Source organism: Chrysemys picta, chromosome 6 (genome assembly GCF_011386835.1).
Source record: "Chrysemys picta bellii isolate R12L10 chromosome 6, ASM1138683v2, whole genome shotgun sequence".
Classification (NCBI taxonomy): Eukaryota; Metazoa; Chordata; order Testudines; family Emydidae; genus Chrysemys; species Chrysemys picta.
Window position 1 is genome coordinate 101,533,768 of NC_088796.1, and position 17,425 is coordinate 101,551,192.

Sequence of the window (17,425 nt, forward strand, 5' to 3'; positions counted from 1 at the left end):
CTAAATTCATTTTAATTTTCTTTTAAATTAAAAATGGAATCCCTTATCAAAAATAAAAGTAAGAGGGAGAAGACAGAACTGGAATTATCTATTAATCACAGGCCCTTTTATTTTCTCCAGAAAAGCTGGTTTTGATTACTTTCTTCTCTGAAAGGGAAAAAGTCTTTCTATTAAAAAGGAAAAAAATATAGGTATAATATATAGCATGTGGTTAAAATAATTGACAGTGCTATACAAGGTAATTGCTTGGTATCCAGCATGATCACGATCAAACTATTTATGAAGAAAAATAGTACTCCCTAGGGAGAATTCTATTCTTGAACAGTTTTATGGGAACCTCATTGTATTCATTGGTAAAAACTAAAGCAGCTTATTATCTGAAGAAGTTAATGGGCTTTCCTGATTTGAACTAACCTAAGATCATTAAGATGGTCTCGCTAGAGTGGGCCAGAGCCTCAACTGGTGTATAACCATGCAAACTCCATTCAAGTGGAGCGACACCGATATGCTCCCAGCTGAGTACCTGGCCCAATATGCATTTGAACCATCTCTCTCTCTCTCTCTCTCGAAACAAGCAATGGAACCATCTACATTATTGTTAGACCTTGAGGACAGTTGGCTTTCTTATTGGACTAGTAGGCATCGGGTCAGTTTTGTAAGTCCTGGGCTTTATCATTCCTATTTTACTAGTATGGAAACTGAGGCATAGAGGTTAAGTTGCTTGCCTACAGTCACCCAGTCAGAAACAAGAACTGAACCTAGGAATTCTGACTCCATTCCTGTGTTCCACCAATAGCACAATCTTCTCTTCACTTAGTATCAAACACTTAGTGTCATCCATTTGGGCAACTTGTATGTGGAAATTAAAATTCATTGACAGTATTATACTCACCAGACACATGAAATCCTAAAGAAAATTAGAGGCAAATGTGTAATTTACAATGAATAAGCTGATTAATTTTGCATTTTCCCGCCGGTTTGAATTGTCTTTAAACAGACCATTAATTTTTTACGGTTCAAAAGTGAATATTCACTATTCAAAATTTATTAATTTCTTCAAATATTTATTGCTCTGCAGATCATTCATAAATTACAATTATTTGCAATTTGAAATCTCTCTGTGTGTTAGTTCTGTAAGTCGTCATCATGTTTCTGTTCCCCATATGGAATATTTATATAACTAACCAACATAACATGTACTGCACATTTTCAAATCTGAAATTTCTTTTGGTGACTATTCAGACATTTCAGATACATTTTTCTTTTATAGCAGAGAATCTCAAGTTGTTATGGAAGATAACAATGGAAGGACAGAAAGTGTTGTTAAAAGAAAGTTTACTTTTGAACTCAAATGAATATGCATGGAAATGGCTCCAAACTTGGCTCCAAAGATAAACCATTTACTGAAATGATGAACTCATCATTGCTTGAAACTGTGAAAGACTGGTGCTGGATAAAAAGCACCTTTTAGTAAAGTATCGTAGAGAAATGACCAGAAAGTGATCGATTGGATTTCTCATCAAAAACATGGCAGGTCTCAAAAACTAAATTATGGTCCCGTATGGAAAACAAAGTATCGGTTACCATCTTCTGATGAGTAATCCCCTTCCACTTGAACATTGGTTGCCAAAACATTATGAGTATGATAGAGTCAGCAGCCATGGAGACTGTGGGCCAGGCATGTGAAACTATTTTTCTTCTCACCAGCATCTCTGCTGCCCCTTCCTGCTGATCTCAGTCATAAAATAGTCAGGGAAGAGACAATGCTGGGAAAAGACTGGTACAAATAAAAACAGTGACTTCTGCTTTTGCCAAGAGCTAAAAAGTTGTCTTTTTAAATTTCCCTGGGAATCCACATGTGTGCATGTCCATGTCCATCCATCCATTTGGAGTCAACCATCAATTATTTTACATTACAAGAAATCTGAGATGTTTGGGAAATCCAGACAAGAAGATTGGGACTAGATTCTAACGCTGAATAAATTCTATTTTCAGTCTGGTAAACAGCCCAGTGTTCTGTTTCATTTTTCACTTGCTCCAAGTTTTTAAGTTAGGGATAGATTGTTTCCGACTGATTTTTTCACATCCTGGAAAAAAGAAAAGAAATCTCAGCCAGTCATTTCTAAAAAAAAAGTCATTTTTCTCTTGACTCTGAAGTCCCTACTGAACAAATCAGATTCCCCAACAAATTCAAAAGATGTGCAGAAGTTTACCAAAAAAACAAAAACAAAAAACCCCACAACATCCACAGTTGACAGTGGATTTTTTCTTTAGCACCATTAAGGATAGGAGTTTGTGGTGTTTAGAAGTTGCATTTGAATAAATATCCCCGAAATCAGATACTTATCTGAAGCTCATCCAAGTTTCCAAAACATTTCATGGAGCATTGCTTTATTCCCCACATTTCCTGCTCCTATATTTGTGAACAATCTTTTCCCACCCACCATCTGAATACAGGATTCATTGAAAGGATCTTTGATTCAGCAGGCATATGTTGCTGAAAGCCTCTATTCTAGCTTTAATGTACAGCTGGAGAAAGAAGGGAAGTAAAAGTCAATTCTGCAGGTACTTCAAGTTGCCTCTTTTCTTTACTTATTCAGGACCTCTTCCGTCTCTGCTTTGATTCTTGGGAACTGGAACACTGCTCAATCACTGTCCATATTAGCAAGGCTGTTTCCAACACATAAGGTTCTCTCACATGTCTAGCTATTGTTATTAGGAGTGTGTTGGGTATTGATTGACCCTCTTTTGATTTAACTCCAGCACTAACAATACTCTACTAGTCACAGAGCACAGCCAATAATATTGTACGTTGCCCAGTTTAAAACAATAAGAGAAAACACTACCATTTTCTGTAATTGTACTCTATCTAAATAATCTTTATGTCATTCTTTTCTTCCCCTTATTGATTCACATTATAAAAACACTACTCCGGTTTAGTCTGAATTTTTTTCTGCTTCATTACATTAGCTTTTTCCCTCCCCACAAGTTCTGCAATGAATACACACACACACACACACACACACACACACACACACACCCTCTCAGTCTCTCTGCTTTTAGCAATAATTTGCACATAATGGAACAGCCAGAGGGGGGTTTGATCAATGACCTCTGTCTCGGAGATGCTGTTCCAAGGGAAACACATCTGCCAACATAAAGTATTGAAGCAATCATAGCTCAGTGAGCGCCGTAATAAGCAACTGTTACACTGGAGCCATCAGTCATGTTCAGTTACAGACCTGAAAGGATACGGCACCTCGGGGAGCAATGTCCTTCCATAAATTTGGGCAGCAATGAAGAATGATTTGCAATCAAGTAATAAAAGGCCTAAAAAAGGTCCACCATGCATACTAACATCCAGTACAGCTGACAAAGAAAATAAAAAACCTTGGCATTGTTTGCTCGTTATGTAAACTACACAGCTGTCCAAGCAATTAAGATATGATTTTGGGAATTCTCTCGTAAAAATTTGCTAACAGTGCTTCCACTTGTGAAAGTGACATTCTTCTTTATCAGTAAAGTGCATTTCATTAAGGTAATGCAATTTCATCTAGCTTAATAGTAGGAATTGCTTAACCTTATGGCAAGAGTGCGTAAACAACATAAAATTAATGTCACTCTGTGCATTGTGGGAATAGATTTGCATTAGTGACAGCATTGATCAAGTAATAGAGAATCTAACGTCCTTTCAATTTTCAGTGCTCCAGGGATTCCTATTCACTATCACCAATGTCATCTTTTTGTCTGTTGGCTGTGAAACAGTTAAAATCCACAATGAATGTTGCCATTTTTCAGTACCAGAGCTAAAGAAATAAGCCTGATAAAATGGACCTGGGTCTGATGTGATGCAATTTCAGCATCAGTCTGAGGAGGCAAGAACCTCCAGGGGAAGGAGACAAAAGTGGCCTCAAGGTAGATTTGGAAAGTGGTGGCTAACAGAGACTCTGCACGATCAATATTGCCCGATAGGACAGGGAAAGTCCCCTCAGCTAAGGGGACTGGAAGCACTGCTGCTACCACTTCATGTTGCGATTATCCGATGGCCCAGCTGCTTCAATGCTTGGCCTACCTCATGCGCTGCCCTCCTGCCGTTATCACAGTATTATGCGGATGTCACACATCGTTTCCTACAAGGAATAAACCCAGTAATATGCTAAAAGCAAAAGGCAGAGGGTAGCCCCTATCCTCCTGGGATCCTTGCCTCCTGGACCCCTTCTTCTCCAGTGGTGAGGCCTCCTGCCTGGACCCCTATATCAATTATGTTGGGTGCTGTGGCCTCCTGCTTGCCAGCACCTGCTTCCAGAGATCAAAGGATCGGAGTTTAATCTGCCACTGCTTGGAGAGACTTCATGGGAAGTTGCTTTGTAGGCCAGTATGAGCCTGTTCAGCCTTAGGATGTTTTATGAAATTTATAATCAACCATTATCTTGAGCATATGCATTCAATAGTGCATGAGTTGCAGAAAGAGTGAGGGACATTCAACAGATGGAAAGCGATGTAAGAGACATATGACACTTTTGGGTATTCTCTGAAAACTAGAGGAGTGAAGGTAACCCATTGAAACAGGATTAACTTAGTCAGCTAAATTAGAAATGGCACATGGGATGTAACAAAGCAAGGACTTGGCAGTATGAAGAGTGTTGTTGTTTTGTTTTTTTAAGGTAAAGATTTCCAAACAAGCCAGTGTAGAATACTTGACAGTTAATCAATCAAATACCTGCACACTTCCTTCTTGGATTTTTGATGAGGAATGGATCATTGCAGAGTGGGAAATACTTTTGCTATCAGAGCCAAAGAGGTGTCTAGCAATAGCATTTGACATTTTTGCTTCCTTATTAAAGGTCACTGATATACTGCAAGCCAAAAGTGACTACATTTACCATTGATTCCCAAATTAATATGAGGCATTCTAACTCTGTTTAATATTACTACTATTTATATACACAATACTATAGTTGCACTTTCAGCACAGAGTGATTTTCTCCAAAAGAATCATTAAATAAAACTCTTCTGCAACAATCTCACTTTACAGGAAGTTCTCCTAACCAACACCTCTATGTCAGAACATTTGAATGTTGTTGCCATTGCATTTCTCTGTCTCCCCATTTTTTATTTCAGAACTGTTGTACTCAGTTGATAGTAACTGTGACAAAAATGAATCCCATCAATTTCCACCAAAAGGAGAATGTAAAAAAAGAAGGATTCAACAGAAAACCCCATTTGCTGATATAACTTCACGCTGGATGCAGTTTTGCTAAGGCAAATTGCACACAGTGAACAAGATGAGAAAAAGCAATATATTTGTCTCTATTTGCTTTAAGATGTAGCAATATGAGGTGTTACCTGGAACAATAATGGGTAAGAGGCTTTCAGACAGAAGTCTGGTTTGACTTTAAGTTGAAAGTGCCCCTTTCATTCCCAACAGGAAACAGACTCAAAGTTGGCAGAACAAGACCCTGTGTGATGCTTCTAAGTAGAAGATTTCAAATGTTTGATTGCACAGAGCTACAGACAAAAAAAAAATCATCTGAGTTTCAGCGTCTTCACTTACTGAAGGGCAAATGTGACAAAATGTCAGTCCAGATGGCAGGCCAGCTCAACTGCTAGATTAATGATAACAGGATTGAGTGAGTATCAGGCCCAGATTAACCACTGTGCACTTGGTGCACTTTCCCTGGGCACCCATCTCAACCACTGGGAGGAAAACAAAACTGAGTGGCGCTGCAACCTGCATGCCAGATCACACCACCATTCATTCAAATTTGGCCTGGCCACCCCTCATACATATCATGATGAAGGGGTAGCCAGGCCAAATCTGGGTAAGTGACTCTGTGACTTGATGCTTAACGCCCCACTTCCACCATAACCACTGAACCACCAGGAGATTTGCCATCCCTTCCCCCTCCAAAAATGGGATCCCCCAACTTGCATAGCGCACAGGGTTCCAAAATTCTTTAATCCAGCCCTGGTGGGTATTACAAGCCTAAACCACCAAAGTTTACTCACCTGGGGTACTCAGATCTCCTACGAAAAGTTCTAAGAACAGAACAAGATAATAGCAAGTCCCTAAGTGAGTCATCCCGAAGCCAACCAAGGAGGAGATTAAAAGGATGCAACATGTAGATCCTAAGAAGCCCTTCAACCCTAACTGACTGCTGTACCTAAAACCAAGACTACAGGATGCTAAAAGAGGTTCACAGAGTTTACTTACCATCAGAGGAGGCTGCTTCTGAAAGATTCTGTACTTCCTAAGCTACCAGTGACTTAAACTGGAGTTCAGATGACAGCCCCTCATAGGATACGGGCCTCACAGGCTAAGAGAGTCAGACTTACAAAGTATGCCTTTCCACAATCACCCAAAGAGATTTTCTCTTCCCCACTGTCAGCCAGACTCTAGTGACTGTAGGAAGGCTAAAGCTTTGAGTTTAAAATGGTTACAATTCCCATAATCAGTCCTATAATGCATTCCAGTGGGGAAAGTTACACTTCAGCATTAATCCAGGAAAGGGATCACCTTCCCCCTTCACAAACAAATCCAGACAAATATCCCCTGACTTTAGAGGGCTGAAAGAAGTCAGAGTAGGTTTTAGAGGCAGTGCCAATCACATCTCAGAGGGAAGAGATAGACTCCATATGTGCTGTCACATAGTCCACTTTGCTTTTCTATCTTTTCTAAAAGATAAAATTGTATAGCACTACTGTAGCTCTCCCCCCTAAGGCACAGCTCAAGCATCTTCCCTCATGCTTGCAAATCAAAGTGCTTCTCCTCCCTCCTTGTATGGGTTGGCTTGGGTTCTCTGTTGTGGTGCCTGCTGCCTCCATCCAAGTTGACACCTCCTTGTGCCTGGGACACAGTGGGTGCTGTCCCTTGGAAAATGACTAATACTACTACTCTTAACAAGGAGTACAACCTAGTATCCAAACAACAAAATACAATAATACAACCCCCAACAAATGAAATGCCACACCCCAAAATAAAGACTTTATTGGAGATGGGAAAAAGTGGCTCTAACAAAGGAAAGGGTTAGAATGAACTAAATACTAAATCACCACCACTATAAAAAGTTCTCCACCCCCCAACATTTACAACTGCAACACAAACCACAGCTCCCTCCCTGGCATCTTCCTATGCAGATGGAATGTCTAGGACAAGTCCAGAGATGGGAATAGCAGCACTGCAAGTGATGGCCACCTTAAAGAGAACAAAGGGGTCCTTCTTGCCATGTTTTCAGCCTGGAAGGGTCTTCTCCTTTCCCTCATATATGTCCTCATGTGTTCATTCATTATTACACAGTACTCCTTTTGGTTTTGTTAGTGAAGACAGTTGCATTTATATCTTTCCCACTTCTCATTTTTTCTCACGTTCTTTACTTTATTTTCTATCCCACTTCCGCAAATCTTTGGGTCATTATTAAATATTTATATTACAGTAAGTCCCTGAAGCATGAATCAGGATCAGAGATCCATCATATCAGATACTGTAGAAACACATATGAAGACACTGTCCTTGTCCAAAAAAGCTTACAGTCTGGGAATACAAGTGACATATGAAGGGTGGATGAAGAGGAATAAAACCAAGTGTATCTACTTGCAATACTCTACATGTTGGGGGAAGTAAATGCCAACATTCCCTTCTTACCCCAAAACTAAGGAAAGACTCAAAGGAGATTTGAAGGAGAGGTCATTTATGCAGAAACAGCACCAGAGACATTCTTGTGAGAAGCTGACAGGTGAAAGACAATAAAGGAGATCCACAGACACCAATTCTTCACACATTCCTACCAAATAGTGCTGAGATGTACCGTCAATTTTACTTCTGACTTTTGCTGAATAGCCTTTTAGGATCAGGAACAGATGCCTGGACAGCTAGAAGAGGCTCCTCTGAAGTCCAGCAGCAGTGTGGAACATAGGTGACCACATGGATTATAAACCACCCTGGATTATACTGAAACTGAGATCAAAACCTTCCTTTCAAAATATTCATCTAGGACCTCAGAACAGAGTTCCAATGAACCAGGACTTCTGGTCACCTTGGATAGATAGAACACATCTAGACCTTAGCAAAGCATTGGAGATAGTGCCTGAGGAATCACCACTAGAAAAAATAAAATTTAAATGGATTTAGAAAAGAGTGGGAATCTGAAGCTGGCTGAAGGGCCTGCAATTATGGAATAGTGTCAGAAGAGAAGTGAGGAAGCCACATGCTTGTGCAGAAGCCCAGCGCAAGTCCCATTTCAGTCCTTACGGCCCTCGCCATAAATAAGTTGCAATGGTTGAAAAATAAAGGTTGAGATTTTTAAACAGTACAAGGGATTTATCCAAACATCTTCTATTAAAATTAAACAAAGGCATTTATATCTAGTTTGAAGCCTCCTACATTATATAGCAAACTTGAATCTTGATGTGATTCACATTCAGGACCAAATACAAATAAACTCCATATCAACTTGATACATATATTCAACAACAAAAATAAAAGGGGTAGGAGCTACTATATTCACTAAGTACAAACATGGTCCTATAGCTGGCCCTCTGGGGGATGTAATTGTCTAGGAATTTAACTGCCATTTAATCGCTTACCATCTCCCCAGTCCAGCCTTAAAGAAACAGTGCATTGAACCTCACTTTACACAGTTCAAATAATAGACTCCTATAAAAGAAATCTTACCCTCCCTCCCTCCACTTTCTCTCCCTCCCCCCACAAAGCAAACATTTTCTGAAAGCTTAATTCATGAAGCATATGAGGCAAAATGTATCTCACAGCTCAAGGATACTCATAAAGCACACATGCAACTATCACTATGTCCAACATATGTCACATTAAACTAAACTTTTCTAATAAAACTAAGGGGACCTGACATGTCATGGAAAGTGTGAAGGGAAGGGGGAAAGATCAAGAACATCCTTTAACTGTACTTGCTCACTCACTGTGTAGAACGATACTGTGAAAATATCTTTTTAGAAAAAGAATTAAGATCAATTGATGTCAATGGGAGTTTTGCCATCAACTTCAGTGGGGCAGAATTTTATCCCAAGATTTAAATTAATCTTAACCTCTTGGGGCTGAGCCTAGGAACCCACAACCTCTGCTGATATCAAGGGCCAGTTCTCAGGATTTTATTTTTTGTCTACTTATAATTCAAATATTAGTTAAAGAAACTAATATAGTAGGGGTCTAGCCTATACAACTGGGATCCTTTGACTTAGTTGCACCACTGTTACAGTGTTCCCAACCCCCAATCCCAGAAACAGCCCCCCACACACCCCATGTCTGTTTTCTTTCAAATATATTATTAGACTGTTTTTAAATGAGAGGAGATAAAACTAGTAATTTTATTACATAGTGAGACTTGTTCATTTCAAGCTGCTGTACAACTAGATATATAATAGACAAATCCAGTCATATCAGCTCTTTTCTAAGCACACACGCTATAATTAGGATCACACTGTAATTAAAATCTTGATATTTTTTCTTTTAACAACTGCAGTTGCTGTATAAAAAATACCAGGTTCATAAGAACTTAAAAGTTTCAGTGAAAAGAACAAAGTGTTACATTTTGGGCTTACTTTTTGGCTTTCAAATAGCAAGGTTGAAAGAAAAAAAAAACAATTAATACATCAGAAATCTCTGCCAGGCTTTTATAGCATTACAGGATTTTCCAGCTATGAAGAAACATATTGAATCTTTAGAGCACAGCCCATTCTTCACTGCTTCAGTTGTCTCCTTTTGTTTACAAGTCCCTGCCATCCTTCTTTGTGAATTGAATGCTAAACTATCTCTAGAGAGACGTTATATTGCTTACAGAATGCCTCAGCAGATGGTGCTTCCTGTTGCAACAGAAGGCTGTGATTACACCTGAACTCTTCAAGAACTCCAACTTAAACAGAAGAACAAGATAAATGAAAGTCTTAAAGTTCTCTCCCTTCTATCCTCAGTTTCCACAGCAGGGGGGAAAAAAAGTCCTAGATTTTAGAAATTACTAACAGATCCTCATCAGCAGACTTTGTTCAGGTATTATTGACAGGATCAGCATTTCTGATGTTTGGTCACTGGGCATTCTGTCATAGGACCATCCATTATAAATAGTAAGGAAATGGAATAGACTTTTTGTCAGGAAATGTGTATAAATGCCACGTGATTTCAGAAATTCTGTGTTCTACAGAATGTATGCAATGGATCTTTTTTCAAAACATTTATGAAGCCTTAGCAGTGTTCACACTGTTCCATTGAGCATTAAATCTCAGTGAAACTTAAGAAAGCTTTTACTTAGACATAACATTGGGGCAAACCTGGAACAAGAGTTACATGGCCCTAAAGGATGTACAAGACTCCCAAACCTACATAGTTTGCTGAGCACTTGCTGCCCTCAGGAAAGTCTACAGGAGCTCAACATGTGTAGGAGAGGGCAGACCCACAACTACCGCACAGTTGGAACATTGATACAGTTGGAACGAACAACGCAGGTAAATGAGTTCCATGCCTCTTTCACCTCCCAAACAGCTATACACTGATCCAAACACTCTGCCGTCTTGAGACTGCAGAGTTCACTGCAGCCCTACAGCTGTAATAACCCTTATGCAGCTCCTTATGCAGAGAGGGTCAATACTATGTCCTGTAGGTATTTTCTACAACAAAAGAGTGTACATTGCCAGGTAGAGGGTGGATAGATGGCTGCTTCAACACCCCTGACCCCACCCAATTTTCAGATCTTTATAGTGTAAGGTGGTTGTTTGGTGGGGAGTGGGAGGAGCAGGGGGCGGTTATTTAGCCTGATAGATCCATCAGCTAGATAGGAGCTTAAAACTGAGCTTGTCTGCTCTGCAGAGATCAAGGAGGCTCTAGAACTTTTGAGGCCTCTGTTGCCACTGGAGCAGACAGGGACAGATCTAGGCCCTTTATCTTAACAATTAGGTTGTTTTTCACATTGTTATCCTATCTAAATGACTATTACATATTTTTTACCATATTTCCTCTTTTACCTGACTATTCAAACAAAGAGAACATGCCTTGTTTTATTAAAGTTTAAAGAAGACCGTATGGCTCAGGTGCCACCTGGCTGGTTTTTGTACTGCCTTGCTGGCTAAAAGGTTTAATGTGCCGGGCTGTCTGTTTTCTTGTTTTCATTTGAGATATGTTAGAGTGCTCTGAAATTCTCTCTCCCCAGTAATCCAGACTGCATCGTCAAGTTCGGATAGGTAAGAAAAATAATAAAACAACAAAAATACATATACTGTGTGGGGTTTGTGTGTGTAAAATGGTTGTCTAAAACATTTTAGTAATAATTTCTGTCTGCACTAGGACCCTTTTTGTTGGTTGGGAGGGTGGCCAATGGCTGAGTTTTCTGCATCTCGTAGGTGGCAACTCTACAGGATTATGTGTCACTGTTTCAAATTAAGTTCAAATCACCACCTCATAGCTGTTCAATGATTCAGATGAAGTGATTTGGTTGCCTTGGTTCAATTTCTTTATCCACAGCACAAAAGAGCCACCATAAATGGCACTGTGTCTCTGCAGAGACACCTGGATTGAATGGGAATTGTAAATTAAATTACTGTCTGTGGGCCACCTTTGAGTTATACTGTCAGGAAAGTGAGAGCAAGTTTGTACCACCACTGCACCTTTGTGTGGGTAGGTAAAGAGATTGGTCTTCAAGGCTCTCATTGTTATACAATACCACAGAACTAAATTACTTTAACATTTTTTAAACAGGAAAAATCTCAGCATGTGTCTCATTAAAATACGATTGTGTCATGTCTAAGAATATAATAGGATGAATAGGTATGAGGAAGAATTAGAATTTGAGGGGAAAGTCCTGCTAACCTTGTGCAGTATTTCTATTTTGAGACAGAGACTATTTAAGAATACCCAAAAGGTAAACAAGTTCCTATTTATTGTCCCAATTTTTGCTCTCTGTGTCAGTTTCCTGAACACTCTGAGAGACTGGAACATTTATTCTTACAGAACTGCACTAAGAGGCATATTTAGACCTTCAAGCTTTTATCTGGCTAAGTTGTACAAACCATCCTCATCTTTCAGACTGTATTTGTAACACACTAAAAGGCTCCTGTCCAGTACTGAAAATTCTTCCTCCTTTCCACAACATTTAAACGCATGCTACAGAAAAGTTCTATAGGATTTCATACATAGCAATAACTTCCCAAACCTACAGAATTCTATAGCAGAAATATAATTCCCTATCAAATTCTATAGGTTTTAGAGAATTTCTACAGAACCCCATTGGTTTCAATTGGTTCAACAGGTTTTCCCATACAGATAATCTTTATGTGTCTTCTATTTTTGTTCCCTTCCTCGCCTCTCTATATGCTATCTTTGAGTGACCAAGTCTGGTCAGTGGACTTAATAGCTCTAATCTGTATCTATCTGGATCTATCTTCTGTAGTTCACCCTTACATATATCACTGTACCTCAAACATTTGATCTCGATTGGCTCACTGTCTCATATAGGTCACCAAACTCACTATGCTCATTGTTAACTAATATGCTAACCACTTACCAAACATCTAAAATACCACAAAGAGCTCACACTCTAAGAAGTGACAAATGAAGAAAGGGAGAGGGTTAAAACACAGAATCAAAGGGACTTCTTTGTTTCATAGGTTGGTTTCAGCCAACAAAATAAATATCCATTAGTCCCAAGCAGTTTTCAACCAAAACATTTTCTGTAAAATAGTTTGTTGAAGGTGTCACTGTAGAAGAAGTCGCAGCTATGGAGAAAAAGTACAATGGCCTTATAGACTAATTCAGTGAAGGTGCAACAGGAGACAGTGCAAATACAGGTGTGGGATGATGCTAGCATCATTGGTAGAGCAGGGAGGACAAGAAGTTAACCAAATTACTAATAGCTAGGTCAAGTGCCACTTAGACAACAGTAGTTATTTAATTTTTTAAAAATCGTACCATCTTAAGTACAACTGTCAATGCCATCATACTCGCAATCACCCAGGCCCATAACCTGATGGCTTCCTTGGACTTCTCCATTGTCTTCTTCCCACACATTTCTTCTCTGACATTTTTAAAATCCATTCTCCCTTTTTTTCCCAAAAGCCAAATGGCTCAACTATTCCCTAAACCTCTTTTTTTCTCTCCCTGAGTACTGCAACCTCCTCTCGGGTCTTTTTAATATTCACCTTGACTCCTCCAGTCCATCCAAGTGTTTTCAGAAGTCATCTTTCTTCCCCGTTGTTTTGACAATATCCTCCTGGATCCCTACTGCGCTACACATCAAATTAAAATGTCTTGTCCTTATCTTTAAGGCCCCACATAATGCAGCCCTTACAAAAAGAATACCAGCTCAGAAAAGTAGGTATTTCCCCCGTTTCCCCTCTGCTCATCCACTGATGCCAGTTTATATATCCCCTCATCTTTTCCTCCTAAAGGAGTCTCTGTGCTCTTTTCCATGCTGCTCCTAATGCTCAAAACCCTCTCCTCACCTTAGTCCATTCAAGTCATCTCACTCACCATATTCAAATCCTCCCTAAAGACATCCTTCTGCCATCTCATCAATGAGAAGAGAGCAGGAAGGAATGGAACAAAGTTGACTGCCAGATCATATCATTGTCTCACTTGTCTTTCCCTTCATTGTTTGTTTATGACTATGGCAGGCCCACCAGCCAACCCTGGGGTTTGGAGTTACAGCCTCTTTAAGCCAGGCTCTTAAAAAGGACAACAAAAAACTTTCCATTCTGAACCAGGAGGATATAATATAAACACAGAGTGGCTTCCTTTGACCACAACTACAGAGCAAACACAGAGCAGCTTCTTTTTGCCTAGTCTCAGTTCTCCCAAACCACACAGGGCTGCTCTTCATTCAGACAAGGATCCACCTGAGGTGAAAAACAAACAAAACAGTTCCTACTACGGTTACAGTCTCTGGGTAGTCATATACTCTCCCTCATTACTAATTCCCCCATTTCCTCCTTTTCCCTAGCCTGCGTATAGATCAGCAGTCACTTGGATTAGGAAGAGACCAGAAAGCAGCTCCTCACACTTCTCTCTCTGTAGCCCTGTGGAAGCCACTGCTTTTTTTTATGGTTTCCTCCACTTAGGAGGCATAGCTATCGGCTGTTTCTCCCAGCAACCTGACAAGCTGCAGCTGTTGACTCTTCTCTCCAGGTCTGGCAGTTCAGGAAGTCGTTTTTAAGAGATACTTTCCTGCTTTCTCCCCAGTGAATGAGTTTTACTCTTCCTGGTTCACACACCACATGACTATGACTCTTTATTTGTTGTATGCTCTCCAGGCTAAGCACCATGTCTGCATACATTTGTGAGGCACTTAATCATTTTTTGAAGAGCCAGAAATATGCTAAAAGCCAGTCAAAATTTTCCAAAGTTAAATTTTTCAATTAAAAAGATGGAATGAGTTTCTGGGGATTTTTTAAGTTTTTTTTTTTAAATCAGATACAAATAGTAATAGTGAAATAAAACTTAACCAAGTGCATGCTGATGGTGTACTGTGCTAGACTGCTGTCTGAGGTTTTTTTAGTAGGAGACAAGGACTGTAGCACATGGTAGTTATTTTGGCACCTGGAAAGTTATCTTGCCGAGTACATTGTAAGATAAGTTTAGTGGAAATAATTCTTCCTAGGGACACAGACTAAAGAGCATTCCTTCATCTTAAATCTAGGTTAAACAGGGTCTGGCACCAGCAGATTCCAAATGCACATCATTCCATTTTCCATTGTATCTTTTAATTCAGCTTCTAGGAACCTAACATTAAGGTGTAATTTCTATGCGCCTTGCAGTCTTTGATGTATTTATCCTCACAATACCCCTGGGAGATAAGGAAGTATTATCATCCCCAGCTATGAAATGGGGAATTGAGGCATAGCGAGGTTAAGTGACTTGCCCAAAGTCACACAGGAAGTTTGAGATGGAAGAGGGAATTGAACTTGGGTCTGACAAGTCATAGGCTAGTGGCCTAACCACTAGATCAGCCTTCCCTTTTCCAGGGGAGAGCTACCACTCATTCTCTGACTTCATTAACACACTGTACATAGTCATCAGGAAGGAGATGGGAGGGGGAAGACCCAATCTTGAACAGTTTAAAGGGGTTATATCTTCCTAGGCTGCAAAATTCACAGACTTCTAAAATTCATTGCAAGGTTCTCTCTGAGACACATGACAGCACCACTCTGGTAAGCGCTCAATAGACTGAAGAAACCTGTATCTAAATTTGTTGCTTTTGCTTTGGAAGAGCAGATGTAGAAAGTTTCTAGAGTCAATACTTGGTATGACTTGAAACTGAGCCAATTTCAGTGGGCTATGGTGTGGTGATTTGTATGAACTCCCACATGTAGTCTCTCTCCAAGAGGTAGGAGCCAGCTTGAAGCACTTTTCAAGATGCTCACTGAATTTCACAGTAAGTTTCCAAGGCTCAGATTAAAAATTATTATACTAATGGGCCAAATAGCCATCTCATATCAAACCAGCATCCAAAACTTTGTGTGTACATTTTGTGTAAATACAGACCATTTATATATTTATAAAAATCACACACACAAGATCAAGTCGGTAGGTAACTATTCAAGTCCTGCATACAAATGTGGAGTTTGTGTTCATGAACAATTGTATGAGCAAAACTGAAGGTGAAATTTAAGAGGCTGTCTTTGGAAATTTGCCCCAATAGATTTTGTGAGTAAGTATTTGCATGAAAAATTGAAACAACTGAGAGAAATAGGTTACGGTTAGATCTAAGTCTAAATTTGCCACACACATAATCCAGCTGGCTGACTTTGATGTGGTTGCAATGATATTTAAATTTAATCAGGTTTTAAAGAGCCTCATCAGAGGAACCTGCAACCTCAGCAGGAGAATTTATGACGTACACTGACCTGTTGCAAGAGTTCTGTGCATCTGAATAAGCTATGAGAATCTAACCTGTTATTCCGGCAAATGAATTTCTTCTATTATTTGTTTAAGAGTATTACTTTGATTGCACAGCCGGCTATGCAAAGTGTGAACAATGGGTCCAAAGAAATATGGAGTTCTTAGGACTCTTCTCTGAGCACAGATGAACCAATAAGATCTGTAAGGTCATGTCTGGATATTCGGGAACTTTGGGGACTGGGACTATAGGAGCTATGGAATAGTCTACGTTGTTTATTTGAAAATATCTGGTTGATTTTTTAATCTGTTTTGGTGACCCACTCTTGCCTAGTTTCTCCTACACCAACTATTGTATCAACAAGTGATTTTGACTAGGAGTTTCTTCAGTATATGCTGACTGATCTGAGTCAATGTATAAGATTTATAGTACATTTGCAATTGTTCCAGAAACAGCAAGACACCTATTATGTGCAGAACTTCATTCAGAACTGGAAACCATGCACATTAATACCACCATATTATACTTTATATGCTTTATTACTATATATATTATTAGATAGTATGGTTAAAGTTAAATAGTAACTTTAACAACAGTACACATTGTGTTACATACATAAATAAGACCGTGAACTTAGAACAATATATTAAAAACAAAATAATTGTTATTAAAAAGTCCTACTAATATGAATTAGGAAGCCAAGGTTTTCCAAAGTTGGTGATTGATAGATTTAGGTTTCTAAATTCTTATTTAAGCACCTGAAAAGCTGGGAGCATTATAGACAGTCTGGCTGACAGTCACTCTACCTTGGCTTGAGCTAGCACACTAAAAAATAGCGGAGGATGTGGCAGCTTGGGTGGCACCTCAACCTCTTTGGTCCAGGTGTGAGGCGCTAGCCTGAGCCTTCACTAATGCTGCAACGTCCACACTGCTATTTCTAGCATGTTAGCTCAAGCCGAGCTAGTGTAAGTCTGTCTACCAGGACTGGGAAGCACACTCACAGCTGTAGTGAAAACATACCCTAAGTGGTCTGGTTTTCAAAGAGTGTTGAACACTCAGAAGCTCAAAAGGTAAGTCAGTGAAAGACATTGAATACACTTCACACTTTTAAAAAAAATCAGGCCACTTTTTTAGGATCCTAAATAATAGTTTAACAGTCCAACTTTAGCCATACATATTATAAAACCTTGATCTGAGTGTTCTCACAAGCAGCTAACATGGTTTGTCCCAAACAAACCAAAATCTAGCTGAACTTTTCCTACTGTTCCAATTTAATATAAAAAAATATGAAACCAGAGAGTGTGAAAGAAGACATGAAAAAGACCAAAATGAGCACTTTGGGGTGCGGGTATTTTGTATTTTATTTTACTCCATTCTCCTTGGATGTAATAGGTAGGTATGAGACTGATTTAACATTTCTTAAAAACTTTTCAGTATCTAGTTCCATAAATTAAAAAGTGAAATGTTCAAGACATAGCACTAATAGCATGGCAAGCCCCATTAGTCACTATAGAAAGAGCACAGAGCTCTGCTTTGTCTCAAACTATCAAAAAAGACAAACCATGAAGAACTAGTTG

At 39.3% G+C, this 17,425-nt stretch overlaps 1 long non-coding RNA gene across 4 annotated transcripts in view; it reads right to left on the bottom strand.

Moving 5' to 3' along the window:
• Nucleotides 1–733: 733 nt before the first annotated feature.
• Nucleotides 734–17,425, bottom strand: part of LOC135972495 (uncharacterized) — a 69,515-nt gene continuing 52,823 nt past the window's right edge. For all 4 annotated transcript variants that reach the window (XR_010588957.1, XR_010588954.1, XR_010588955.1 and 1 more), the window contains exon 5: nt 734–2,087. This is a non-coding gene — a long non-coding RNA (uncharacterized LOC135972495). The remainder of the gene's footprint in view (nt 2,088–17,425) is intronic.